Here is a 25,163-nt window from a genome sequence, read left to right as displayed (position 1 = left end):
ATTCAGTGGAAACATGCGGATAGTACAACATCCATCTGCTCAACCGATAACCAATCGCGACTTCAACATTGTTGCGAAAATAAATCGTCATGGTCCTTTATTACCATCAACAATAAGATGCATCGTCGCTGGACCTTCAAACTGCGGAAAAAACAAATGTGATTATAGGACTTTTGGAGCAACCAAACGGTTTACGGTTTGAAAACGTTTATGTTTATTCAAAGTCGTTATATCAACCAAAATATAAATATTTAAATGAATTATTACAACCAATTGCTGGAATTGGTTATTTTCCCTTTAGAAATTCTGATGAAGTAATAGGTCCTTTACAGGCGAAACCTAATTCTGTATTCCTCTTTGATGATGTTGCGAATGACAATCAGAGTAAGATAAGAGAATATTTTAGTATGGGAAGGCATAACTCAATCGATACTTTTTATTTAAATCAAACATATGCTCAGATCCCTAAACATTTAATCAGAGATAATGCTAATTTAATAATACTGTTTAAACAAGACGAATTAAATCTAAAACACGTTTTTTCCGACCATGTTACTGCAGATATGACTTTTGACCAATTTAAAAGTATATGTGGAGAATGTTGGAAAGAAAAATTTGGATTTGTAGTTATTAACAAGGATTGTGGTATAAATGACGGGAGATATCGCATAGGATTCGATAAATATATATTAATGTAGGTAATATAAATGAAACCACTTGTTAAAAGACAACCATAACAACAGCATGGATGTGAAAGCAAAGAAAGAACTAATCAAAGTTAGGAAAGCAGTAAAGAGGAAACTGCAAATGTTAAAGGAATCGATGGTAGGACAGAATCTTCTATTGCAACAAGCTTATCAACCAATTACAAAATCGCTTCTTCACTTGAAATCTGAGTTGGGTGAAGAGATCAAAAAGGAATTAAAACCAGAGGTTGTTAATTGGTCGAAAGTTGATATTCCAGCATCATCAACTCCAATAAAAATTAGAAAACTTGATCCTTCGAATGCTCCAGCTACCATACTTCAAGGTCCTCCTTCCTTCTTAAGGGAAGAAAGTGTATATGAAGTTGACCCAAGAAGGGATGACAGTGAGTTCGAACAATTAAAAAAAGCATATATAGATTATATCAATAGCTCTCGATTTGGAGAATATTTGGAGGAATTCGATCCTCTACCTCGTGACTATATAGAAGGAATTATTAAAGACTATGAAGGTGATAGATTTAACACTGACGTTGTGAATCCCCGTCTTGACAAAGTTCGATACGAATGGGACACAAATAAATTTTTTATCGGTGATTCTGAAATAGATTTTGATGGATCAGACGTCGTAATCGATGGAAAATTTAAATACACAGGTACTGTGGGATTATACGAGCAACTGTTTAAATTAAGTTCTGAATATCCGACATCAATTAAAGAACGGAGAGACTATGCGGATATATTAAAACGTACGGGAGCAGTATACAATTTAAGGCAGCAAACAACGAAGCCTTCTAAAGGTGGAGGCTTATCGTTGTTGACTTACAACGAAAAACCGATAGAATACAAATATTTTGATGATGTTAATGAATTGTGTGATCGTTTAAAGTTATTGGTTGCTTCTCAACAAGCAGGCAACACAAATCATGAAAACGAAATGCAATCAATTTTAGAAGAGTTGCGGGAGTCTAATATAATCGAATAAACGATTTGTGGGGGTGGTTAGTTAGATAATGGCGATCGATAAGTTCGGACGTGCGTTAGAAAAAAAACGATCATATTCGCGAGCATTTAGCAATGTTCACGATTTTAATCATAACCGCTTAACAAGAATCGGGGACCCTCAGCAGGAGCATGATGCTGTTAATGTACGATTTTTGGAGAAGAAGCTGAAACTTCTTTTATCTCAAGATGATATAGTGAATATTAGGAAGGCATTCGACAAAGTATTGTATTTTGTTGACGTGGCTAATAAACGTATTATACACTTGAATGAGCCTACAGCTGGCTTTCATGCAGCTACAAAAAAATATGTAGACGAAAAGGATAGGTTAACAAAAGAACATATCAGAATAGAATGTGAAAGAGTAAAGGATAGCGCTGTCAGTGAAGGAGATAGAAAGATGAAGGATTTACGAGAAGAATTAAAAACACTTGTCTCCAAAAGTGATCAAAAGATGATGAAAACATTTAATGATAAAATGGATATATTAATTAAAAATATGGGAAGAGAAATTGAAAATTATAATAATGATAGGGATAAGCAAATAACAAAAATGGTTAATGATGTGATAGAAAAGAATGGCGTCATAATCGTGGACACCCTTTCGGCAAAAGTTACAGCGGAGTGTAAAAATGTAGAAAAGGTGACGAAGAATTGTCGAAGAAACTAAAGAGCGACATTGTGACAGACATTAAAAGAGATGTAGATGTGAGTGTCGAATTAAGAAAGACATTGATTAAAGATGAGTGCAAAAAAGTTATGGAATTTGCAGAGAGAGAAATTGAAGTAAGCAATAAAAAGAAAGAAGACCTGAAAAAGCAGTAAAACGGAAAACAGGTGAATATGTCGGAAGAGCTTTACAGTTAATTTTCAAAAGAAATAAACGTATTCCTAAGAATATGCAAACTGACCTAGGAAAAGAATTTTATAACGAACAAGTGAAAAAAGTAATGCAGAAATATGAAATTAACCATTATTCAACGTATGGCACAAAGAAAGCATCAGTTGTGGAACGGGTAAATAGAACGCTAAAATCAAAAATGTGGCAGCGCTTCAGTTTACAAGGATCCTACAAATGGTTGGATATCTTACAAGATATAGTAAGTGAATACAGCAATAAGATTCACAGAACCATCGGAATGAAACCAAGCAAAGTCAATAGACGAAATGAAGAAACACTTCTGAAAGGTATTTACAACAATCCGAAAAAGATGGATTTACCAAGAATTCAGTTTAAAGTAGGAGACCGGGTACGAATAAGTAAATGTCGTGAATCGTTTAGCAAAGGTTATACACCGAATTGGTCTAACGAACTATTTACAATAAGCCATATAAAATTGTCTGATCCTATCATGTACTACTTAAAGGACGTTAAAGGGGAAGACATAAAAGGAGGATTTTATGGTATGGAATTACAGAAAGCTGCATATTCAGACGTTTTTTTGGTGGAGCGAGTATTAAGACGTAAAGGTGATATGGTTTACGTGAAATGGTTAGGACTCGACCAATCTCACAATAGCTGGATCCATAAAAGAAACCCTTTGTGATATAGTCATAGATTTTTGTATTAATAAATGGTAAAACGTTTACGAATTTTTATACCCCCTCCCCAAAGTGTGATTATAAATAACATTAAACGTGGTGAATGTAGCCAGTTGAGGTCGTTAGTTACCGCACTGAAAGTTAAAGACGTAGTAATGGTAGAGTTATGTAATTGAAGTTCAATTTTTCAAAGACGGTTTATTGTTTGAGAGAAAACATTTGGTAGCGTCAGAGTTGGAGAATGTGGTACAAGAATTTGAGTTAAAAGGTGGATACGATAAACTTGTAATAACAGGTTATTTAATAAACGAAGAGAGCGAGCCTGACGATTTAGAAATAGAATTTATATAAAAAATGGATTCGTTATCCTACGAGTTGTATCAAGCAGAATGACAAACTCTCGTTATCAATTTTCGGAGAGCAATATTATCGGCTGATTTAGATAGAGTGAAAGTTGTGTGTTCAAAGTTGGGTGTGGAAGTGCCAAAGGAGGTATTCAGTGGTTATCAATGTCGCAAGAGGCATCGTTTGATATTTTGTATTTCATATTCGAAATAAAACGACGGTGTGATACATTCGTTAGTGATTTTTTAAAAGCATGTGGTGAAAAAGTGGAGATAACCGGTGATGATGTCCAAGACATTTTAAATAATACAAATAGTAATTACACGCGAAACGATGTATAGTTTCTAAAGGAAATGTTGACAAACCGATCGATTCTGGTCAAGAACAAAAGATTCTCCATCGTAAACATGAAGAAAACGTATAGAACACTACTAAAATGTGTAGATGATTTAATAATGGATGTAGCGTACTACGTGCAACCGAAATATTTGGAAAAGTGTATTAAGCTAATAAATTTGTTCCGGCTTCCATATACTTTAAGTCCGAACATTAACATTTTACGAGAAGGAACGGAAAAGGCTCCAGGCTGGCAAAGCGGTCCTGACTCAGGCAAATGGCCATCTACTAATATGGAAGATTATAAAAAAATATACTCATTATAAATGTTAATAACTCAATAAATTGTAACAGCAGAAACATTCCGTGTTTTGTTTCAACGTTGAGAGAGATAATTCAATTTGTAAAGTTAGTTAAAGACAAAGCCTTATTGTGACGTTTATTTAAGCACATGAGAGTATACAAACAATAGTAAGGATAAACGTTTAAAATATAATATTGAAGCATTATTTACATATACACATATAGCCTATACACTTATTGTTATGTAAGGTTTTCGTAAATATTATCAATAGATTCTTCTGGAAGTGAAGAAGCTTCAAAAAGTTTTTGAATAAAATATTCCCCAACCGTTAAATTGTCTGTGTGCGGTTGATTAAAATTTTGGATTAATTGATCAATTTTGCTGTTCAACTTTGAGACAGAATGTTCAGAGTTTTTTATATTGTAATGTCCCCACGGAAGCGTATTAGTTGTTTTCGGAATCAAGAAACGTTTATCGTCTTTAGGGCAAAGAGCTACTTTAGTTTTCATTTGAGTGAACATAGTATGAAGGTCAGAAACAAAAACATTCATACATTTTATAATGGTGGAATCGTCCCTAATAACGCGAAGGTAATCGTCAATTTCGAGATGTAATTTAATAACGTTTTTCTTAACACCTTTAGCTTTTTTAACAATTTGATCAATCGCTTCAACACAGTAAGCTTTAGCTCCGGTTCCATAAAATGCCTTAATAGGATTATTAGGGAACTCATCTTTGAATTTACCGATAACAGATGAGGTAATGGGGATATTGAAACTATTCTCGCGCGGATAATTGGAAGTATCGAAGTGATTAATATTTTCAGTAATGTCTCGGTAAAAGTTTTCAGTGAACACTTTCAAAATGAAGGAATCGGTATCCATGTACATCAAGGAAATGTTGTGTTGATATTTTCGTTTAAGAAAGGTATAGTAGAAGTCGTACATAACAACTTTTGATAAATCTAAGATAGTAAAACCAACGTAGAGAGGTTTATCGTAAATAATACGTAATTTATTCATCTGAATGGCTACGAAATTGGGAGTGAATATCTTAGAATTTTTGAAATTAGGTTTAGCTATTAAACTTTCCGCACCAAGAAAGCGTCCAGAATTTTGCCAATGAGTGACTAATTTTACATCAACTCGTTTATCAACGTTCTCCATTGTTTTTCCGAAAACACTATTGTTCATTAATTTGAAGAAGGATTTCCCAAATTTATTTTCAGACAAATTACGTTGTCGGGTATTTAAATCGATGAAAGGTTTAAGCCAGTGGGACTGTTTAAACTGGATAACTCTGTGAACTTTAAGTAATCGTAGTCCATTACGAAGGGCTTGTTGAAGCGTAAGATAATGAAGAACATATTTTGTCTTATTCATAAGGTTCGGTATCAGTTTTTTGACTTTACCATTCACATTAGCAGGAGAGATAATGTTTTCAACTAAAAAAGGGAGATCAGCATGTAAATCATGGAGGTGTTGGGGATATTCAACATCTACTTCAAGTACGTAACCGTATTCAGAAGAAGCATGTAAAGAGAGAACATTCAATTCATCAATTTCGGCTTGGGTTAGCCAACGGAAGTGGGAAATAGGAAGTGCTTGACTCATACTATGTCCATACAAATTAGTAGCATCCAAATACATAATGTAGGAGGTAGGCGCGGACGCGTTGTAATCGGGAATGTGAGGGTTGTTAGCGAAGTGCATTCTTTGAACGCATTGACTTATTCCTCCACGTACCCCTTTTTGAAAAAATTTTAACATATCGATATCAGTCAGAAGTTGTAAACTAACGCGAGTGAATTTTAACATACTATCCCACGCAAGCCCTGGCGCTGTGTAATACTGAGCAGGATCTAAGTCGTAAGTGGTGAGACATATTTGTCGGAAATTCTCGAAAACATCAGCTAGCAAAAGAACATCTGTTTTCAAGTAGATATCGGAGTATTCTTCTAGAGTTGAACATGAAAAAGTATTCCAAACAGTTTTAGCTTTATTGTAATCGTCATCGGAAACGGGGAGGGAATTCAATTTATCGAAGAAATCATCTTTCTGCGGAAATATTGTTTCATCAAGCTTAGCAACATCATCAACGTAGGAATAAGGGAAAACACGTTTCCGTTGCACAAGTTGAAAGTGATGAGGATCGGGAAAGTATTTTTTCACTTGCAAACATTGATGAGCATCAAGTTCATCCGACGGCTTGTCGAGGGAGGAAGCCATGAAACGAAAGGAATCGAGAAATCTGATCTTCGCGAACACATTTTGTGTTGAGTCGTCTGTTTCAGTTTGTATCTAAAGAGAACATTCAATTCATCAATTTCGGCTTGGGTTAGCCAACGGAAGTGGGAAATAGGAAGTGCTTGACTCGTACTACGTCCATACAAATTAGTAGCATCCAAATACGTAATGTCGAAGGTAGGCACGGACGCGTTGTAACCGGGGATGTGAGGGTTGTTATCGAAGTGCATTCTTTGAACGCATTAACTAATTCTTCTACGTACCCCTCTTTGAAAACGTTTTAACATATCGATATCAGTTAGAAGTTGTAAACTAACGCGAGTGAATTTTAACATACTTCCCACGCAAGCCCTGGCGCTGTGTAATACTGAGCGGGATCTAAGTCGTAAGTGGTGAGACATATTTGTCGGAAATTATCGAAAACATCAGCTAGCAAAAGTACATCTGTTTTCAAGTAGATATTAGAGTATTCTCCGAGAGTTGAACATGAGAAAGTATTTCAAACAGTTTTAGCTCTTTTATAATCGTCATCAGAAACGAGGAGGGAAGTCAATTTATCGAAGAAATCTTCTTTCTGCGGAAATATTGTTTCATCAAGCTGAGCAACATCATCTACGTAGGAATAAGAGAAAACCCCTTTCCGTCGCACAAGTTGAAAGTGATGAGGATCGGGAAAGTATTTCTTCACTTGCAAACATTGATGAGGATCCAGTTCTTCCGACAACTTGTCGATGGAGGAAGCCATGAAACGAAAGGAATCGACAAATCTAATCTTAACGAACACATTTTGTGTTGAGTCGTCTGTTTCAGTTTGAACCGTATTAACTGGTAATAATTTGGAAAAGGAAATGTATTTTTCATTATTTTGAGCTATTACGGTAAATTTAATATCGTTCACAGCCAATTCCTTTAGAAACAAGTGGCAATCATATCCGGAGAGGTTGTGGAAAAAAACAGGTACAAAGTTGGGTAGTTTATAATTTAAATTACATCTGGAGTGAGCAGCTCCTAATCGAACTTTACCGGTCAAATGACAATGATCATGCACCTTGACATCATCGTCCAGAAAGGGTTCTTCGCAAATATAGCAAGACGTAGCGTCGGATAAGAGACGTATTTCTTCATCTCATCATGGGACAAACGATCTTCAAATATCGATGATAAATATCATAAACATCTCGATCGAGAGTTGTAACGAATTGATTGGCGCAATCGAGGCCTCGATACGATCTGAATTTCGAGAGGGAATCATCGAAGGAGCACTTCATCAAATAAGCAAAGGAATGAGGTTGATGTTTGTGGGTGGATGTGGTGGCGGTCTTGTTAGGGTCATGAAAACATGTGTGAATTGGTCACAATACGGTTTCAAAGTCTGCGTATACAATAAATGGTACTTTGATACGTTTCTGATAAGTTTCAAGTTTTAAAATGTAATTGGGGACAAACCTACCTATCTTATCCATCTTGAAATCACCGTTGGGAAGGCTGGTGTAGATATGATTACAGTCATGCTGCTGATGACGATGTAGGTGAGGTAAAATGGAGAAGTATCGTAAGCAACTGTCGCATAAGAATTTGCGATGTCCAATTTTAGAAATTTGTTGAGAAAGTAAACGGGACATGTCCTTTATCCAACAATAGTGATTATTTCCTAGATCATTATCGACCAAGAGCAGATTGAAGTGTAGACGTCGCTTGATGGGTGAGTAGTAAAGGGGGCCAACGATTTCCCATGTCCACTTTCCATCTTTCAAAACGGATTCAGTCCCGTAGACATTCACAGAGCAATGGTTCTTTGATTCAAATTTCGGTATGTCAGTTAATTTCATAGGAAATTGGATACCGTCGTAGTCCAAAGTGCGGGAGTAATGTGGATAGGAAGTAGTTCTTTGCGGGTTCGCTTGTGCGGGATACAGAGCTGACGTAATTGCCTGTGCGAAGCAGGCGTGATCGTCGTTTCGCACATTCACAACCGCTTTCTTGAATAAAATTTGTTTCGGTAACGGAATGTAGGAAGACGCTCTCAGCGGATTGTACTTGTTAAAGTTGATTTCAAGGAAAAGAACCCTTTCTAAAATCCATCCTGTAGAAATGGGCAAATGTTAAATGAAATGAAACGTATATTAAAAAGGATGAGTTACCGGACTCTCGTTCTTGAAACTGTGACGCTTTAGCTTCAAGTATCTCAAAGAAGTTTTGTAGAAAATTGGGAAGATCGATGGATCAAGTCACAACTTTGTTGTTGGTGTTGAAGGATTTAATTTCAACCAACTGTTTGGTTTCGTGCACATAACGTCCAAAAATTTCGAGATTTATTTTAAGCGTGTCGTGAAGGTGGATCTGATTACGTATAACACGCACGCATTTGTCGAGAACATCGGTGAAAAAGTTGTTATACGATCGAAGGTATTTCGCAGACGTAATACGAAACGAAGCAATCCTGCTGGCGAAAGCAGAGGAAAGGAAACCGATTCCCTCCTCAAGAGGTGAACAACAAGTTTGTTTATGCTGTATGGTGCGCAGGTGACCGTTGTACGAAGATTGAGGAACATATACTTTGCACGTTTCACACCAGCGGTCGGAAGAGGTGGCAGATGCAGCATATTTCGGTTTTTATTCAGCAGCGAGGAATTAGCATCGTACTGTAATCGTTTACGACACGAAGCTTTTTTTGATGTCGTTTTAAATTGTCATATCGCGTAAAGGACGTATCGCAGTCCGGACAACGAATCATATCGGTTAGATGTAACAAAGATGTCTCGAGAAAGATTGAGGAAGACCGTGTGCGAAGTAGATTATAACAACGTAAGAAAATGTGAGTGGGAGAAAATGAAGAAGGTGAGGGCTGTGAGGGGGGTGGGGTGGTTTGAAGATATTTAAGAGACATGTATAGAGGAAAAGATTAAGTGAAATGACTGAATTGGGACAGTCTGATCCGGCAGACGCGTCAGTCATTAGCTTGGACGAATCGGAGCTGTCAGCGATGCTGGAGGAGTTCTTCCACAACGATGAGTTGGTGACGAAGACAGTCGTTGGATTATTCAAAGCTGGTGGACCAGGTGCGAGAAGCAGTGAAGACACTTCAATGGGAGAAGCGAAAACGGGAAGGTGAAATAAAGGACCATGACATGAAATGGTGGTGGAAGGTAGAAAGCGAGTAGAAGAGGTGAAGCAGAAGTTAAATGAATTGCAAACACAATTGTTGAACATATTTAATTAATATCGTAAATGTAGTAATATAAAATACAAGATTGTATTATAAGATGATTTTATTTAATAATTTTCTCGTGAAGGAATGATGATGTGTAATTCAGTTATATATGTGTGATTGAAGAAATATTTTTGTTTCCAATATTATTGTTCAATACTTTCAAGATGACTGTATTGTAGATGTATGGAAAAATAAGAAGAAGATGTAGTTGTTATAAAGTTTATTATATATAAGTTACATATATTGTAAAAAAAGTAAACTACGAATTATAAATACNCTGGTTTTTCCAACTTCAAATCCTGGTTTTTTAAATTTGAGGTTGGAAACCCTAGTATAGTACCGCTCCCATCTGCTTTCACGTCACGGAGGTAGTCTTCTATCTCCTGACAGAACGAAACGGGTCTTTTTTTGCTGGAAACGGTCCATGTTGTCACCATTTCATATGAATTTGTCCAAGCATCACTCTCGAAAATGGTGAAGGGTGCCGTGGTAGTTTGTAATGTTATACCTCTGAAAATGATGTAGTAATACATGCTGAAATTTTGAAGAGAAGAAGTCTTCTGCTGAAGGAATGAAAGATGTGGGAATTTATATGATTTGGAGGAGTGGGGTATGAGTAGGGTGAGAAGAATTGGAGGAGGAGGAAGATGAGGGTGGGGGAAGCGAGGATCTGCAGAGTTCTTAATATGGAAGGAAAAATGTATTGTGTAATCAGTAATGGTGTAGGCAGTATGGGATTCGTTTGTATAACATCGTGGTTCGAGAACTGTTCATTAAGATTATTTAATGGTATAGAAGTCATTGCGCTACCTATATTGTATCGCACAGATTTCGGAGCGGACGTATGTGAGGACGAGTGGATACAGTCATGGCGATCTGGTGTGAATATTGAGAATAATTACCGACAGTTTTTGCCAGTCAACGGTGACTGATGCGATAATAGCGAAAGACGTATAAAGAAGGGTTATGTGCAGCATAAATATACGATGGAAAATAATTGTTCATTGGAACATATTCTGAGACGTANATAATCGGTTTGGTGACGTCGGCTATAATGAAGCGCCATGGGAAACATCTTCGTAGGCCTAAGTTGAGCGACAGAATAATAGTACCATAGGTCGGTATGTTGGTGCCGTTTGCTGCTTGCAGCGTGAATGTAGATTTCTGACGTGGCCCAGGTATTAGTGACTTGGGATACGCGCAGATGTCTGCACCGGTGTCGACCAGAAATTTTTGGTTTGTTGCCTTGTCTGTTACAAATAGGCGACGTTGCGTTGTGCGGACCTCACTTGTCGTTGCCATACGTGGTTTCTTGGTTAATTTCCTGTTGTCATCCGTCATGGTGGGATGCGCTAGTGTGCCTTGCCCTTGACCATTTGCCCTAATATTGTGGTTGGAACGCTGTCGGGGTAGAGAATTTCGCGAATTTGATCGGTGCTGGTTCTTCAATTTTCTTGCCATGTGTCGTCTTATGTTGTTTAGATCCATCTGGAGGGTATGTACCATGTTGGTCAGTTGTTGGATGGTATCGTGCTGGAGAGTAGGTGTGGCCGTAGCTGCTATCATGGACTGTGTTTGAGATGCTTCCATGATGTAATCGGCGACCTCTGCTGTTTCATCCAGATTCTTATCGCGCATAGTTGTGATGATGGCTTGAATATTAAAAGGAAGACGACTTGACCAAATGGTTCGCAGTAAATAGTCCGACATAGTGGTTCCGGCCAGACCGCGTAAATGGCACAGAAATTGCGTGGGTTTCCTGTCTCCCAAATCTCCTGGCTCGAGGAGTTGTTTCATCCGTGTTTCTTGGGAGATGCCCAGCCGACGAATGAGTGCTGCCCTGATGGTGGCATATGGATCAGTCGTCGGGGGGTTGACAATAATATCACGCACTTCCGCCGCATAGTGAGGGTCAAGGTTGCCTAGTACATACCCAAATTTCGTTGATTCGGACGTAATTCCGTAGGCCTCAAAACTGCGGTCGACCATGCAAAACCAGAGTTCGGGGTCGGAAGGCACGAAGGGTGGCAATTTGACGTCTAGTCGGTCAAGGGACATGGTGAACGGCGGCGTGTTGTGGCAAGATTGGGCGTTACGTTGCGGCTGGCCTGGGCGGTGTTGCTAACTTACATGCTGCTTGCGGAGGAGCAGGGTTGCGCTGCTCCGCAGGATGACCAATGTAGTCCTGATGAGGACTGGCCGGTGGAGAATGTGTGACGGCGGCAGGTCATCCTCAAAAGGTTGCGGCTGTGGTCACCAATTGTAGTTTATCACTGTTCGTAATCGGGGTCACCACTGTAGCCACTCTCTGTAGTCGTATGTGATGAGAGATGTGACTATCAAAGTTGGGGTTCTGAGAAGAACCGATTATAATATCGTTGGACACATTATCTGCATCAGTGATGATTCCAAGGGTTGACACTTTATCAGCATCCGAATAATAGTGAGCCTGGTGTTAGACTAATTTTATTCAATTCTTTACAAGCTATTTATACAAAAATTATTTACATTAGTTTAATGGCAATAGTTAGTTCAGCAGTTTACATATGTGTGTGTAAATGTCTATGACCTAGTTAACCGCACTGTACCGCGATTTTACTAAGTCGGCAGAAATGATGAACTTTAATTATTACACATTTGAATTGTTTACTGCTATACCGAGTGTTCCCACATATGTAAGCAATGAATTTAGGACTTACCCAACTAGTATTGCTCACCAGACAACCACACCTTATATACCCCAACAAAATGGGATGACTGAAAGGATGAATTGTACATTAATAGAACGAGCTCGCTGTATGCTAATAAATGCCAAATTACAGAAGCAGTATTGGGGAGAGGCAGTCTCAACAGCAGCCTATATCACCAACCGCTGTCCAACTAGAGCGCTTGCATATTTATCACCTGAAGAGATTTGGACCGGAGAAAAGTCAAACATAAAACATGTACGGGTCTTTAGATGTGAGGCCATGGTACACATACCCAGAGACAAGGTAAAGAAATTGGACACTAGAGCAATTAAAATGATATTTATGGGTTACAGTGAACACACCAAGGGCTATAGACTTTTTGATCCAAAAACAAAGAAGGTGATGATTAGTAGAGACGTTATATTTCTTGAAAATTCAGTTATGAGGAATTGTGCTAATTTACCACTGTCAGAGTCAGATCCTGCTACAGATCAGAATGAAACTATGAATAGTGAAATAACTGTTGAATCTTTCGAACAAAATGAAACCAGTGAAGACTCTGTTCATTCTGATGAGGGGTCTTTATATGAGCCAGAAGAAACTTTAAGTCCAATAAAAGAAGTTAGTTCAAGTATTATGACAAGATCAAAAGGAAGAATGACAAAAGAAGGTAATACTTACATTTGCTCAAATCACATTTCAAATCAGCAAGATACCCCTCAGACATACAGTGAAGCAATATCTTCAGATAATGTAAATGCAAGACAGTGGAAGCCGTCAATTGAAGAAGAATTGTTGGCACATGCAAAAAACAAAACTTGGCAACTAGTGGAAAAACCACCAGGAGTACGGATAATTGGTTGTAAATGGGTCTTCAGAATAAAAAACTTGCCACCTTGTCCGCTGTACAAATTAAGATTATGTGCCAAAGGCTGTGCACAGACACATGGAATAGACTACACTGAAACTTTCTCGCCTACGGTGAGATATGATTCTGTTATAGTTCTACATTCAGAAGCTGCTCAACACAACTTAGAGATGGTTCAGTTTGACGTGAAAACAGAAATCTAAAGGATGTATTTGCATTCACCAAAAAAAAATATATTGAAAAGCTACCTTTTAAATTTGATATGCAAAATGCTAATGGTAATGTCATTCCAGTTGACCCTCATACTATTCTAGAGAAGAGCTCAGATGGACCAAACAAGAATATCCAGTACAGACAAGCTGTTGGCAGTTTGATGCACCTCGCTTTAGTAAGCATATATGTTATTTAATAGTGGCGCAAGAACCGTGTCTTGGGGTACGCCTGCTGATAGCGTGAATGCGCGTGATAACGTGTTCCCTATTTTGATTTTTGACGGTCTATCCGTTAAGAAAGAGTGAATTAATTTTACGAGGAAGGGGAAAGGTTGATTTGTAATAGTTTGGATAGTAGCCCGTTATGTCAAACTGTGTCAAACGATCTTTCGAAGTCGAATGCAACCGCCCGAGTTCATGGCTGATATTGCCTCTGTTTGTAATTTGAGTATCGGGTCAAGGGAGTTTAGTCCCTTACGGAACCCGGCTTGAGTGTCTGGGATGATGTTGTTGTCCCTGCAGTAGTCTGAAAGGCGTGTCGCGAGTATTCTTTCGAAGATTTTGCCGGTATTATTTACTAAAGAAATTGGTCGGTAGGTCTTTTGTTATTTCGCATAAAATGTGATTTTCATCGTGTTGTGCGGTTTGTATTACATTTGTGATGTTATAATCTATTCTCGCGGCGTGTATCGCGAATGCATTTGATTTTTCTTCCGCTGTATTGTAGATCTGATTCTTGATGACTAAATGGGTAATTGCAGGTTGTTGTTGGCCGATTATTGTTTTGAATTTATTCCAAAATTTGGAGCCGTCGTGAAAATTAAGTTTAGAACAAGTTTCGTGCCATCGTTTTTCCTGATGTTTATTTGTTTTGAGTCGAACTAACGCGTTTAATCTGTTCCATTCTGTTTTAACGAGTGGATCGCGGGTTCTAGTAAATTGCCTATACAATGCGCGTTTTCTTTTAATTAATTCAATTATCTCACGCGGGAGAGGTTTTCGGCCTATACAGATTACTTTGACTGGCGCAGTTTCGTGAATTGCGTTTTGTACACAAGTGTTGTACGTTTCTATCGCGGTGTCGATTTCTTCATGAGTGTTTAGTGTCGGTGGGAAGAGGTTAGATTTGCTGATGTGTTCGCGAAGGTTGTCGAAATTAATGTTCTTGTAGTCACGTTGCGTACTCGGTCCCAGTAAACGTTGGTTAGTTAAAAAAATATTTAGTAGCTTACCGTTTAGTCGGCTGGGCAGTGATGGTCTATAGTTTGATAGCTGTAAGCGTGAAGCGTTGGCTATCGAACGTACTGACGGCTATCGAATATTGACGCTCGGCGTTGTCGGCTAATCCGTCCGTAGAAGGCTGTTGTTGTACAATGGTCTGCTCTGCTCGAGGATCAGCTGGAGAGTAGTCGAAGGTAGTACACTGCTAGGCTGCTGCTGTCTGCTAAGAAGATTCGCTCGCTGTGAAGGTCGATCGATGGATGAGTCGTCAGTATTTTTTTTGTGCCATTGGCGAGAGGGGAACCTTCAAAAGGCACCACGCAATTGGTTCTATATGCGTGGTAGTGTGAGATTGTTACTCATAAAAACCCGTCGTTCTTCAAGTTCCAGTCTTGTGTCTTTTCCTTGAAGTCTGTAACATTTATAAACATTCGCGTATGATTATTTACAACAATTGAGAACCACAATTTGTCTGTATAGGGGACAAATGTACATATGGGTCTGGACATCTGAAACTACGATTTGTGTAAAAGTATATGGATAAATAGATACAGTAAACGTCGAACGTTGCGGTCCACGTGGTCGATGTGGTCGTCGTCTACGTTGTTGTCGTTGGGTCGGAAAGCGTTCTCTAGGCAGTCCGCGAATGCTTCCGCCTTTCCTGTCGGTGTATACACCATTCCGCGTTCGCCGTGTATTGGCGGGATACTGCGAGGTCCATTCTTCAAGTTGCGTGCAAAACATAGGGAGCTTGGAATCTGATCAAGATTACTGAGCCTTACCTGCCACCGTTCGTCCTGGTGTTCTCGTAGAGCGTCTTTTACTTGCGCCGACAGTCGATACCACTCGGTCCGGTCGTCCGGGTTTTGGGTGCGCTGTCAACGACGTCGGGCTCGATTTTTAGTAGTTCGGTAACTGTGGTGGGAATTCGAATCGGGACCATGGCCGTTGTATGGGTCTTTGTCGTTCGGTCGAGAGACGACAGTACAGCTGTAGTTAGCGTGTCGGCTGCTTCCTCGATGTCCTGTCTAGTCCGTATTACCTTGATCTTACGTAGACGGCTGTACCTCCACCTGGCGTGTTCCCTCGGTCGGTGCGGTATAATGCGTAGTTGGGTAACTTTGCATTTATACCTTCCCGTAGGTGAGTTTCGCTTACGAGAACAACATCTATTGAAAGCCTTTCTAGCAGCTCTAGAAGCTCGAAACGTTTCTCCCGAATACCATTGGCGTTCCAGAAGAGAACCTGTAAAGAGCACGCAATTGTATTTTGTCTACCCATTAACTTACCTAGTTAAAGAGTGACACTATATCCTGGTCACATCCCAGTAGGCGAACCAGGATATCAGAGGTTTGGGTCGCTCCGACGAGAGCGTTGGCGACCTTCTGAGCGACGACTGCCACCTTTTGAAGGTCGAGTTTGGCCAACATCTGAAGGATGCTAGCCAGGTGGGACGTCGGTGCGGATGGGGCGGGGCTTGGAGAGGTCTCAGGTGTTGTCGTTGTCGTCGCTGGTCGCTGTAGAGTCGGCTTCGACTTTGGCGCAGTAGCCCTGGAGAAGGTCAACCCCTGGCGGACGGCGTTGGCTGGTGGAGCCGGTGGAGTGGTTGGCTTCGTTGCGGTCGACGTCGGGGAACCTTCGGGCAGCCTCGGTAGCTCGCTGGATGGGCACCATCGCAGTTTGCGCACTTGGCTGGAAGTTCCCTTGCCTTCTTGCACTTCTTGGTGTGGTGATTTTCTCCGCATTTGATGCAGCGAGCGGTTGCATGGCAGTTCTGCTGGGCGTGTCCAAATCGCTGGCAGCGGTGGCACTGTCCGACGGTAGACTTTTGGCGCGGGGCTTCCACTGTAACACGCAGAAAACATACAACCTTCAGTTGGTAAATATTCTTCGATACGCTGTCTTTGGGGAGAATGACCAGAACCAGCGGTATGTTGGCCTTGGTCTTGGCGCTCGTAAGTCGTACGACGTTTCGAGGATGGAACCCTTGCTCCTTCAGGTCCTCGGCTACGTCGTCCGTTGATATGTCTGTCGGGATTCCTCTCAGTATCACTTTCAGGGGCTTCTGTTCCTGTAGCGTGTATGTGTGGAACTGCATCTTCATCTCCTCCAGGGTTCCCTTGATGCCCCTGTAGTCATCAATGTCTTCCGGCTGTATGCTGATCCCCTCAGCGACGTTCCTGGCTTTTGTGAAGTTCAGCTTTCGGCTGGAAAGCTGACGGCAGAGCTGAACCCACTTTGCCTTCTCCCTGATAACTATCGGTGGAACCCTGGTCTTCTTCGGTTCCGGCCTTTCGCTGTTGGTTCTCGACTTCCGATTATGAGAAACCGGCATCGAACTTTCAATTTCACTATCGTTGCCTGACATTTCCATGTCAGCTTCGAGGGGTTCAAATTGGTTTGAGATCGGTGTTGCGTTTGGTGGTGGCGTCTTCACTCTCAGCTCCGACACTCTCTGTCTCTTCGTCGGTAGGCGAAATCCTGTTGTTGTCGTCTCGGAGGTCGTCCGCTAGCTGCAAGCAGCCGCTTCCTCCATCGCTGTAGGCTCGGTAAATTCTTCTGTGATTTTGGAATTAGTCTTAATAAAGACTGGTTGTGCTACGGCTTGGCTGTACGCTGTTGCTGTTTCTTACACTTCTACTGTTCTTCTTGCTGCTGGTCCCAGAAGAGCAGACCCTGCTCGAAGATCGGACGTAGAATAAGTCGTCAGTAGGTTTACGGGCCCTATTTATACGGTTTCGGCGTCGAATGATGTATCGATGAGGTCATTGGTTTGGTTGCGTAGTTGATCTGCACCGGCTAGTTTGATGGTACCGGGTACCAGCTCCCGCAGTTGATTTTCGATTTCAGTCGTATTTGTAGAGGACGTTTTGGTATTACTGCCAAAAACGTCTCATATCAGTTGATGTTTAAGGATAACCAATTAGTTAAATTCGTCGTTTCTTTGCAAACAAATATAATAAACCATAAAATTAAAAATTCTAGTCAAATTGATCAACGTCAGCGTATTAGTTTGAAAGATGATTTAAATTTAGTGATATATCCATGTGATAACTCATACTTACCGTTTAAAAAAAAAAAACCTTTACGCTTTATTATATCAGTAGGTTTTACTCGCGGCTAACGTTGATTTTTTTTTATCCCTCGAGAACAGTATTTTTCTGGATAAAAGGTACGCTACGTCCTTCTTTGTATCCCTCATAATGTGTGTTAACAAAATTTCATGATAATCGGTTAAGTAGTTAAGGGGTGATATCGTAATAAACCAACAAACAAACTGACATTCACATTTATATTAGTTAGGATACAGAGTCTATTGTTTATTATTACAAGATGGATTAAAAAATGTAAAAACAAAGATACTCTTATATGTGTGTCGTTGCTTTTCTAAATCTTAACTTTTGCCGCGTTAAATATAATATAAACTATCCAGATGAAAACGTGCAAGCTTTAAGAGATAGATAAATTACTCACTGAGTTGATTTGTTAAAATTAGAGTGTATTCAAACTTACCATAAATAAAAGCTTTAAATGTTGTTTTTCTTGCTTTGCAGGTATGAAATTAATTTTAAGGGAAATTGTACATAGTGTAAATAAAATTTTTTGTTTTAAAGATAAAACGCAATTAAGTTTTTATTTATTAAACCCTCTAATCGGATCGTGGACTGGAAGAAAATAATGATTATTACAACAATATACTCTGCTACCTAGAGATATTAAAGATCAACATAAAACCGGTAAATTTCTTCTGTCGTTGATTGTTGTTTCTTAAGCTTATTACATGTAGATTTAATCATAAAAAACGTAATAATTATAATAACGATAACAAATATTAATGCAGAATTAATACGACATTGGAAATGGATTTGTTCATCATTAATTAAATTATTATTGATTTCTTACGGTTCTTTACATTTAATATCATTCACATTAATCTTGCGAAACAATTCCTATGGTACAATTTTTATAAATTTTTCTAAATATTGTTGATATGTTATGTTCTTCCGACTGTATCCATTGTTGTTAATTAAGTTCCATTTAATTTTTTTTATTTATAATTCCTTACAGTATTCTCACATTTCATTTAAACAGGCAAAACTTCTTCTACTGTGCAATTAAATCGATATACTTTTGCCCCGTAATACTTATCACAAATTTGTACACATCGTCTAACTTACACTCACACACTCCATTTCTGGCATTCTTAAAGAATAGTAAGTCATTTCTTAGTTGTCTTTTACCATAATGAAATTGTTGTAGGCAGCGGAATAATTTGGGAAATATTGTGAACTTTTGAACGTATGATAGATACTTAGAAAATGAATACAAGAGGTTACAGACGTTAGTAGTATATGATTGCCTGCATCGGAAATGTGTCATAATGATACTATATCTATTTGTGAAATGCTTTTCATTTTATTAATTTTATTTGTAATTTTGTTTCGATTTTTAGTTTTTATAAAAACAGGTTTTTTTTTCGGGTATTTGTCTTTTGTACAAAGAAGCTCTTGGTAGAATTTCGTTATTTCTTTTCTCTTGTATTTATTATAGCCTTCCTAAATTATTAAACTGGTTTCGATAATTAACTGATTATTGTCATCATTCGATGCATATAAAATTTTGAAAGGTGTAAATTGCGTTGTGGTAACCTCTTCTTTTCAACGAAGAATGTAGTTACTACTTAGCTTCGTGTTTGAGGAACTTATCTTGTTTTTGTTATTATTTAAGTCAGTATTGCTGTTTTCCTCGAGGTTGTGTGTTTTGATACTATGTGGAATTCACTAACGTAAATATGTTTATGTACTGTAATAGTTTGCTCATAATCGTTCTCACATCGATGCTGAGATTGACCCTTGTAGAGCCTGTAGTAAATCAACCCGGGTCTACTAAACTTTTAAAAAGGCGTGATCCAATAATGGACTGAAATGAACGTAGTTTTAGAAAAGCTACTGGATTCTACATCGCTCAGGACGCTTATTGGGGATATCTGTACTTTGTCGACGTAAATAAAGCACACGAAATTCAAACAAATGCCTAAACCTTATTTACCTAATGAATTAGTGAATGCAAAATAATTATATGCATAAATTGATCAAAAGGAATTATCAAACGAGTTTAAATAACTCATTTAAAATGTAAAAGAAAATACATTTAAAAAAAGACTGTCAGGCTTAATGGGAAAAGAATTTGACGAAAAAAAAATTCAGTCATTGTCCAGAATCCATAGCGGGACAAGTTGAATTCACAAGAAAAACCAACTAAAATAATTGAACGTTGCAAAACAAACCGAATAAATACCATCAACACCCCAAACGCCAAGAATAAACAGCATTTTAAACTGAAGAAATGGTACAGAGGAGTTTTGTGGTTTACGCTCATATTTCGATGTATTAATTCATTTCCTTCAATTTTTATAAATAGAGCATAGTATAAGCTTCACAGTAAATCATGTGAACAACCACATCAGTACATAAAATATCAAAACACAAATAAATACATGTCTAGCGTTAAAACAAATGCAAAACAGATTGTGAATGCTCCCACGATAGATAATGTTAGTTTATGCAACAAGGCTAATTTATGCCAGACATTCGTACATCTTCTTATTTAGTTTAAATCCCAAATTTGTAATAGAAGAATTTCTAGAGCCACGAATAATTGGGAAATCGGTAGCCTGAACACTGTTAAATGTTTGGTTTGAACTTGAGTGTAGATCTTGTTAATTTAATTTACGGTAAAAATGTTTAAGTATTACTAGTTGTAATGTTTTATCATTGTTTTATAGATGCTGAACAGTAGTAATAAATAAGTCGCCACCCTTGAACCTTTTAACTTTTATGTTGACATATCTCGAATTATTTTGCTGATCCACTAGTTTTTGTAGAGCTTTATAATGGTCTATGCAAAATGTACTAAGAAAAGGATTATTTCGTCACCATTCTAGGAACTGTCAATTTCCGAGTATTCGCAGATACTTGTAAGTCGGTGTTTCTCTTAGGAAATCCGTTCTTGTGACAGTCAATAATTCATTCCTCAAGTATGTTCTCCTCTTTTTTGGTTAAATAGGATGATGGACCGTGACCAACATTTTTAAATTTTGTGCTCAGTCTATGTTGAAGAGTTTGTCTAGGATTCCCAAATGTGATAGATTCTTTGACATTCCGTTCTTCATTGCTACTAAAGCCTGCTGCAAATTATCTATGGATACATTATTGTGTAAGTTGCTCAAATAATAATATTTTTGACAAAGCACCCACCACTTAATAAATAAGAACTGATAATAAATAAACTGTTAGTAGAAATAACAAGAAATGGTTAGTACGTGTCTTGTGCAACGACCTGATTACATCGGTCAAAATGTATCTAATTTAGTATGACCATTTTAGGTCATATGTGCTTGTAGAGCACGTGCTGTTTGGAATTTACCATTTCGCATATTAGCGAGTCCTGGCGGGCTTGGCAGGTTACGAAGGTGTTGGTTGCCGTTTCTTGTAGTAGGTTTTTTACCCATGGTACTTTTAAGTCCTGGTGTAGTGTCGCATTTGAAACGAATCAAGGAGCTTTTCGTGACAAGCCTCAACGTCTTCTTTTACACAACTTAGAGTTTATTCAAATCTGTTTTGGAAGCGTATGAAAACGCAAGTGCGACGTACGTCATAATCGGTCTAATAATAATCGATGTGTACAGCCGAAGTTTATCGTTGAGGCTAAGTTTTCTCCTGCGTTTCATTAGAGCAAAGATTGCACTGCCGCTGTAATAGTCGGCGTAACGTTTCCAGGTTAGTCTTCTATCTAGTTTGACACTCACGTACTTGACGTGGGTTTTTCATGGGATCGGACGACCGAAGAGGGTGACGTTTCTTGACTGACATTATCGGATGTGACGACCGTATCTCTATACTTCTACCTTCTGATTGATGTTTGGGTTGGCTATATGAGCCTTTAACTCCTTATATCTGAAGGACTCTTTGGTAAAAGCCATTACGCTGCTTTATTGCTGGTCGGAAAGTTTCAGTTCGTTGTTGCATGACTAGATTGTAATGTCTAGTTGAGGTCTCATAGATACCATCTGTCTATCTATTATTTTCCTAATAATGGGGTTTTTGTGGCTACCAACGGTGTTGTATGTTAATTCTGGTTGTATAATTGTTTTGTATAGATCTCGTTTAAATCTTAGTTCTAGCTTTCTGCTTCACACGAAGCTTTGTAGCTTTTTAATGACGCCGTGTTACGTGTGATTCATCCCCGTGAGTTTGGAGTCTAGAGTTACTCCTAAGTGAGTGAAATCATCTCTCAAAGGGATTGAATTTTCTTTCTATCTCTAGCACTTCCTCTGTTTGAGTTTTTCTTTTTGTGAATATGATGGCCTGAGTAGAGTTCTCCGGGTTTGCTCTGGAGTTGAGGTGTTGCTGTTTCTCCCCTTTTCGGTTTGCGAACGAGTTTCCAAACAGATTGTGGGTCGTCATTTATTTCTGCCAAGAAGTTTTACCAGTTGTTTTAGTTGTATTCTTTTATGGGTTTATGAAGTTCTCGCTGTAGTCTATTTTCTTCCGCGTTGTCTTGTGGTTTTAGTTTTAGTTGAGCTTTTCCCGGCTTTTCTCTTGTTTGATAGGATTTGACGTATATTTTATGGTAGGGCTGTCAAGTTTTAGTTGTTATGTGCTGTTGTGATTTCGACTTCTTTTATCCTTTGTTGTATTGCAGTTAGGATTTCTTCTTGTAATTTTATCACTTCATTTTCTATGTCTTCTTTTGTTACCTGCTTATTGAATTTAGCGCTGTTGATTTTCAGTAGTTCTGTGAATTTGCACCAGTTTGTTTCGTTCTTTTGAATTTTGGTTATTATGGGTTGTTTGTCTATGATGAAAATAGTGGGATTATGGTCCAAACACAGTTCATTTAGTACCTCTATTTGAGTATTCTAGTCTATGCTTATGGAAAGAAAATTTGATAAATAAATATTAAAAAGTTTAGTTATTTATTATGTTACAATTTTCTCTTACAAAAATAATAGATTCCTAAAATTAGATACATATTTTTTTGTATCATCTCTCTCTTCTCTCTGTAAAGTTTCTTGCATAGCCTTTTCTCCGATGTGAAGAATTCTGTTGCTCTCTATGAAACGGATTTTTTGGTAGTTAGATTAGGGTGTCTGAATAGTGTCAGTGAGTGATGTTAGCGCGTTCGTTAGTATCCGGCCGTTCGCGCTTGTTGTCGTTTCTCAGAATATGTTGTGTCGCGAATTTAAGTCTCCTAATACCATGCAATTGCTACACAACACCAACGTTGTATTTTCATGTAAGTTTAACAACACCTTCCCTTCGGTACACGTGTATACGTTAATGTTGTCACACACACTACGTCTCAGAATATGTTCCAATGAACAATTACTTTGCATCGTATATTTATCCTGCACATAACCCTTCTTTATACGTCTTTCTCTATTATCGCATCTCTCACCGTTGATTGGCAAAAACTGTCGGTAATTATTCTCAATATTCAAACCAGATCGCCATGACTGTATCCACTCGTCCTCGCATACGTCCGCTCTGAAGTCTGTGCGATACAATATAGGTAGCGCACCGACTTCTATACTATTAAATAATCTCAATGAACGGTTCTCAAACCATGATGTTTTACAAACGAATCTCATGCTGCCTACACCATTACTGATTACACAATATATTTTTCCTTCTATATTAAGAACTCTGCAGATCCTCGCTTCCCCCACTCTCATCTTCCTCCTCCCACAATTCTTCTCACCCTACTCATACCCCACTCNGCCTTCCCAACGGTGATTTCAAGATGGATAAGATGGGTAGGTTTGTCCCCAATCACATTTTAAAATTTGAAAATTATCAGAAACGTATCAAAGTACCATTTGTTGTATACGCAGACTTTGAAACCGTACTGCGACCAATTCACACATGTTTTCATGACCCTAATAAGACTGCCACCACATCCACCCACAAACATCAACCTCATTCCTTTGCTTATTTGATGAAGTGCTCCTTCGATGATTCCCTCTCGAAATTCAGATCGTATCGAGGCCCCGATTGCGCCAATCAATTCGTTACAACTCTCGATCGAGATGTTTATGATATTTATCATCGATATTTGAAGATCGTTTCTCCCATGATACCCCTGACAGATGAAGAAATACGCCTTTTTTCCGATGCTACCCCTTGCAATATTTGCGAAGAACCCTTTCTGGACGATGACGTCAAGGTGCATGATCATTGTCATTTGACCGGTAAAGTTCGATTAGGAGCTGCTCACTCCAGATGTAATTTATATTACAAACTACCCAACTTTGTATAATAAAATCATCTTATAATACAATCTTTTATTTTATATTACGATATTTACAATATTAATTAAATATGTTCAACAATTGTGTTTGCAATTCATTTTACTTGTACTCCACCTCTTCCACTCGCTTTCTACCCTCCATCACCATTCTACAGCTGCTTTAACAACTTTTCTTCAGATCCTCCAACTCTTTCTCTTTCCGCTTTATTTGTTCCAAAACTGAAGCGTCCTTCATGTCATGGTGCTTTATTTCACCTTCTCGTTTTCGCTTCCCCCGTTGAAGTGTCTTCACTGCTTCTCGCACCTGGTCCACAAGCTTTGAATAATCCAACGGACTGCCCGACACTCTTCTATTGTATATCTGCTTCTTAGGCTTCATACTTACGGATTTACCGCCCCCTGCCGGCATCTGCGATGTACTAGGTACTGTTATCCCTTCCGTGGCTACATCTCCTACACATGATTTTCCTCCACCGACTGTCTTCATCGCTAATTGATCGTCGTGGAAGAACTCCTCCAGCATCACTAACAACTCCGATTCGTCGAAACTAATTACTGACGCATATGCCGCATCACACTGTCCCAATTCAGTCATTTTACTTAATCTTTTCCTCTATATATGTCGCTTAAATATCTTCAAACCACCCCACCCCATCCCCTTCACAACCCTCACCTTCTTCATATTCTCCCACTCCTTTCTCGAGATACCTCTGTTACATCCAACTGATATGATTCGTTGTCCGGACTGCGATACGTCCTTTACGCGATCTGACAATTTAAAACGACATCAAAAAGCTTCGTGTCGTAAACGAGTACAATACCATCCCAATTCCTCGCTACCGAATAAAAAACCGAAATGTGCTGCATCTGCCAGCTTTTCCGACCGCTCGTGTGAAACGTGCAAAATATATGTTCCTCAATCTTCGTACAACGGTCACCTGCGCACCCTACAGCATAAACAAAATTGTTGTTCACCTCTTGAGGAGGGAATCGGTTTCCTTTCCTCTGCTTTCGCTAGCAGGATTGCCCCGTTTCGTATTACGTCTACGAAATACCTTCTATCGTATAACGACTTTTTCACCGATGTTCTCGACAAATGCTTGCGTGTCATACGTAATCAGATTCACCTCCACGAAACGCTTAAAATAAATCTTGAAGTTTTCGGACGT

The sequence above is a fragment of the Agrilus planipennis genome, unplaced genomic scaffold, assembly GCF_000699045.2.
Source record: "Agrilus planipennis isolate EAB-ADULT unplaced genomic scaffold, Apla_2.0 scaffold349, whole genome shotgun sequence".
NCBI classification, from domain to species: Eukaryota; Metazoa; Arthropoda; class Insecta; order Coleoptera; family Buprestidae; genus Agrilus; species Agrilus planipennis.
Note: the sequence above shows the minus strand (reverse complement) of the source record.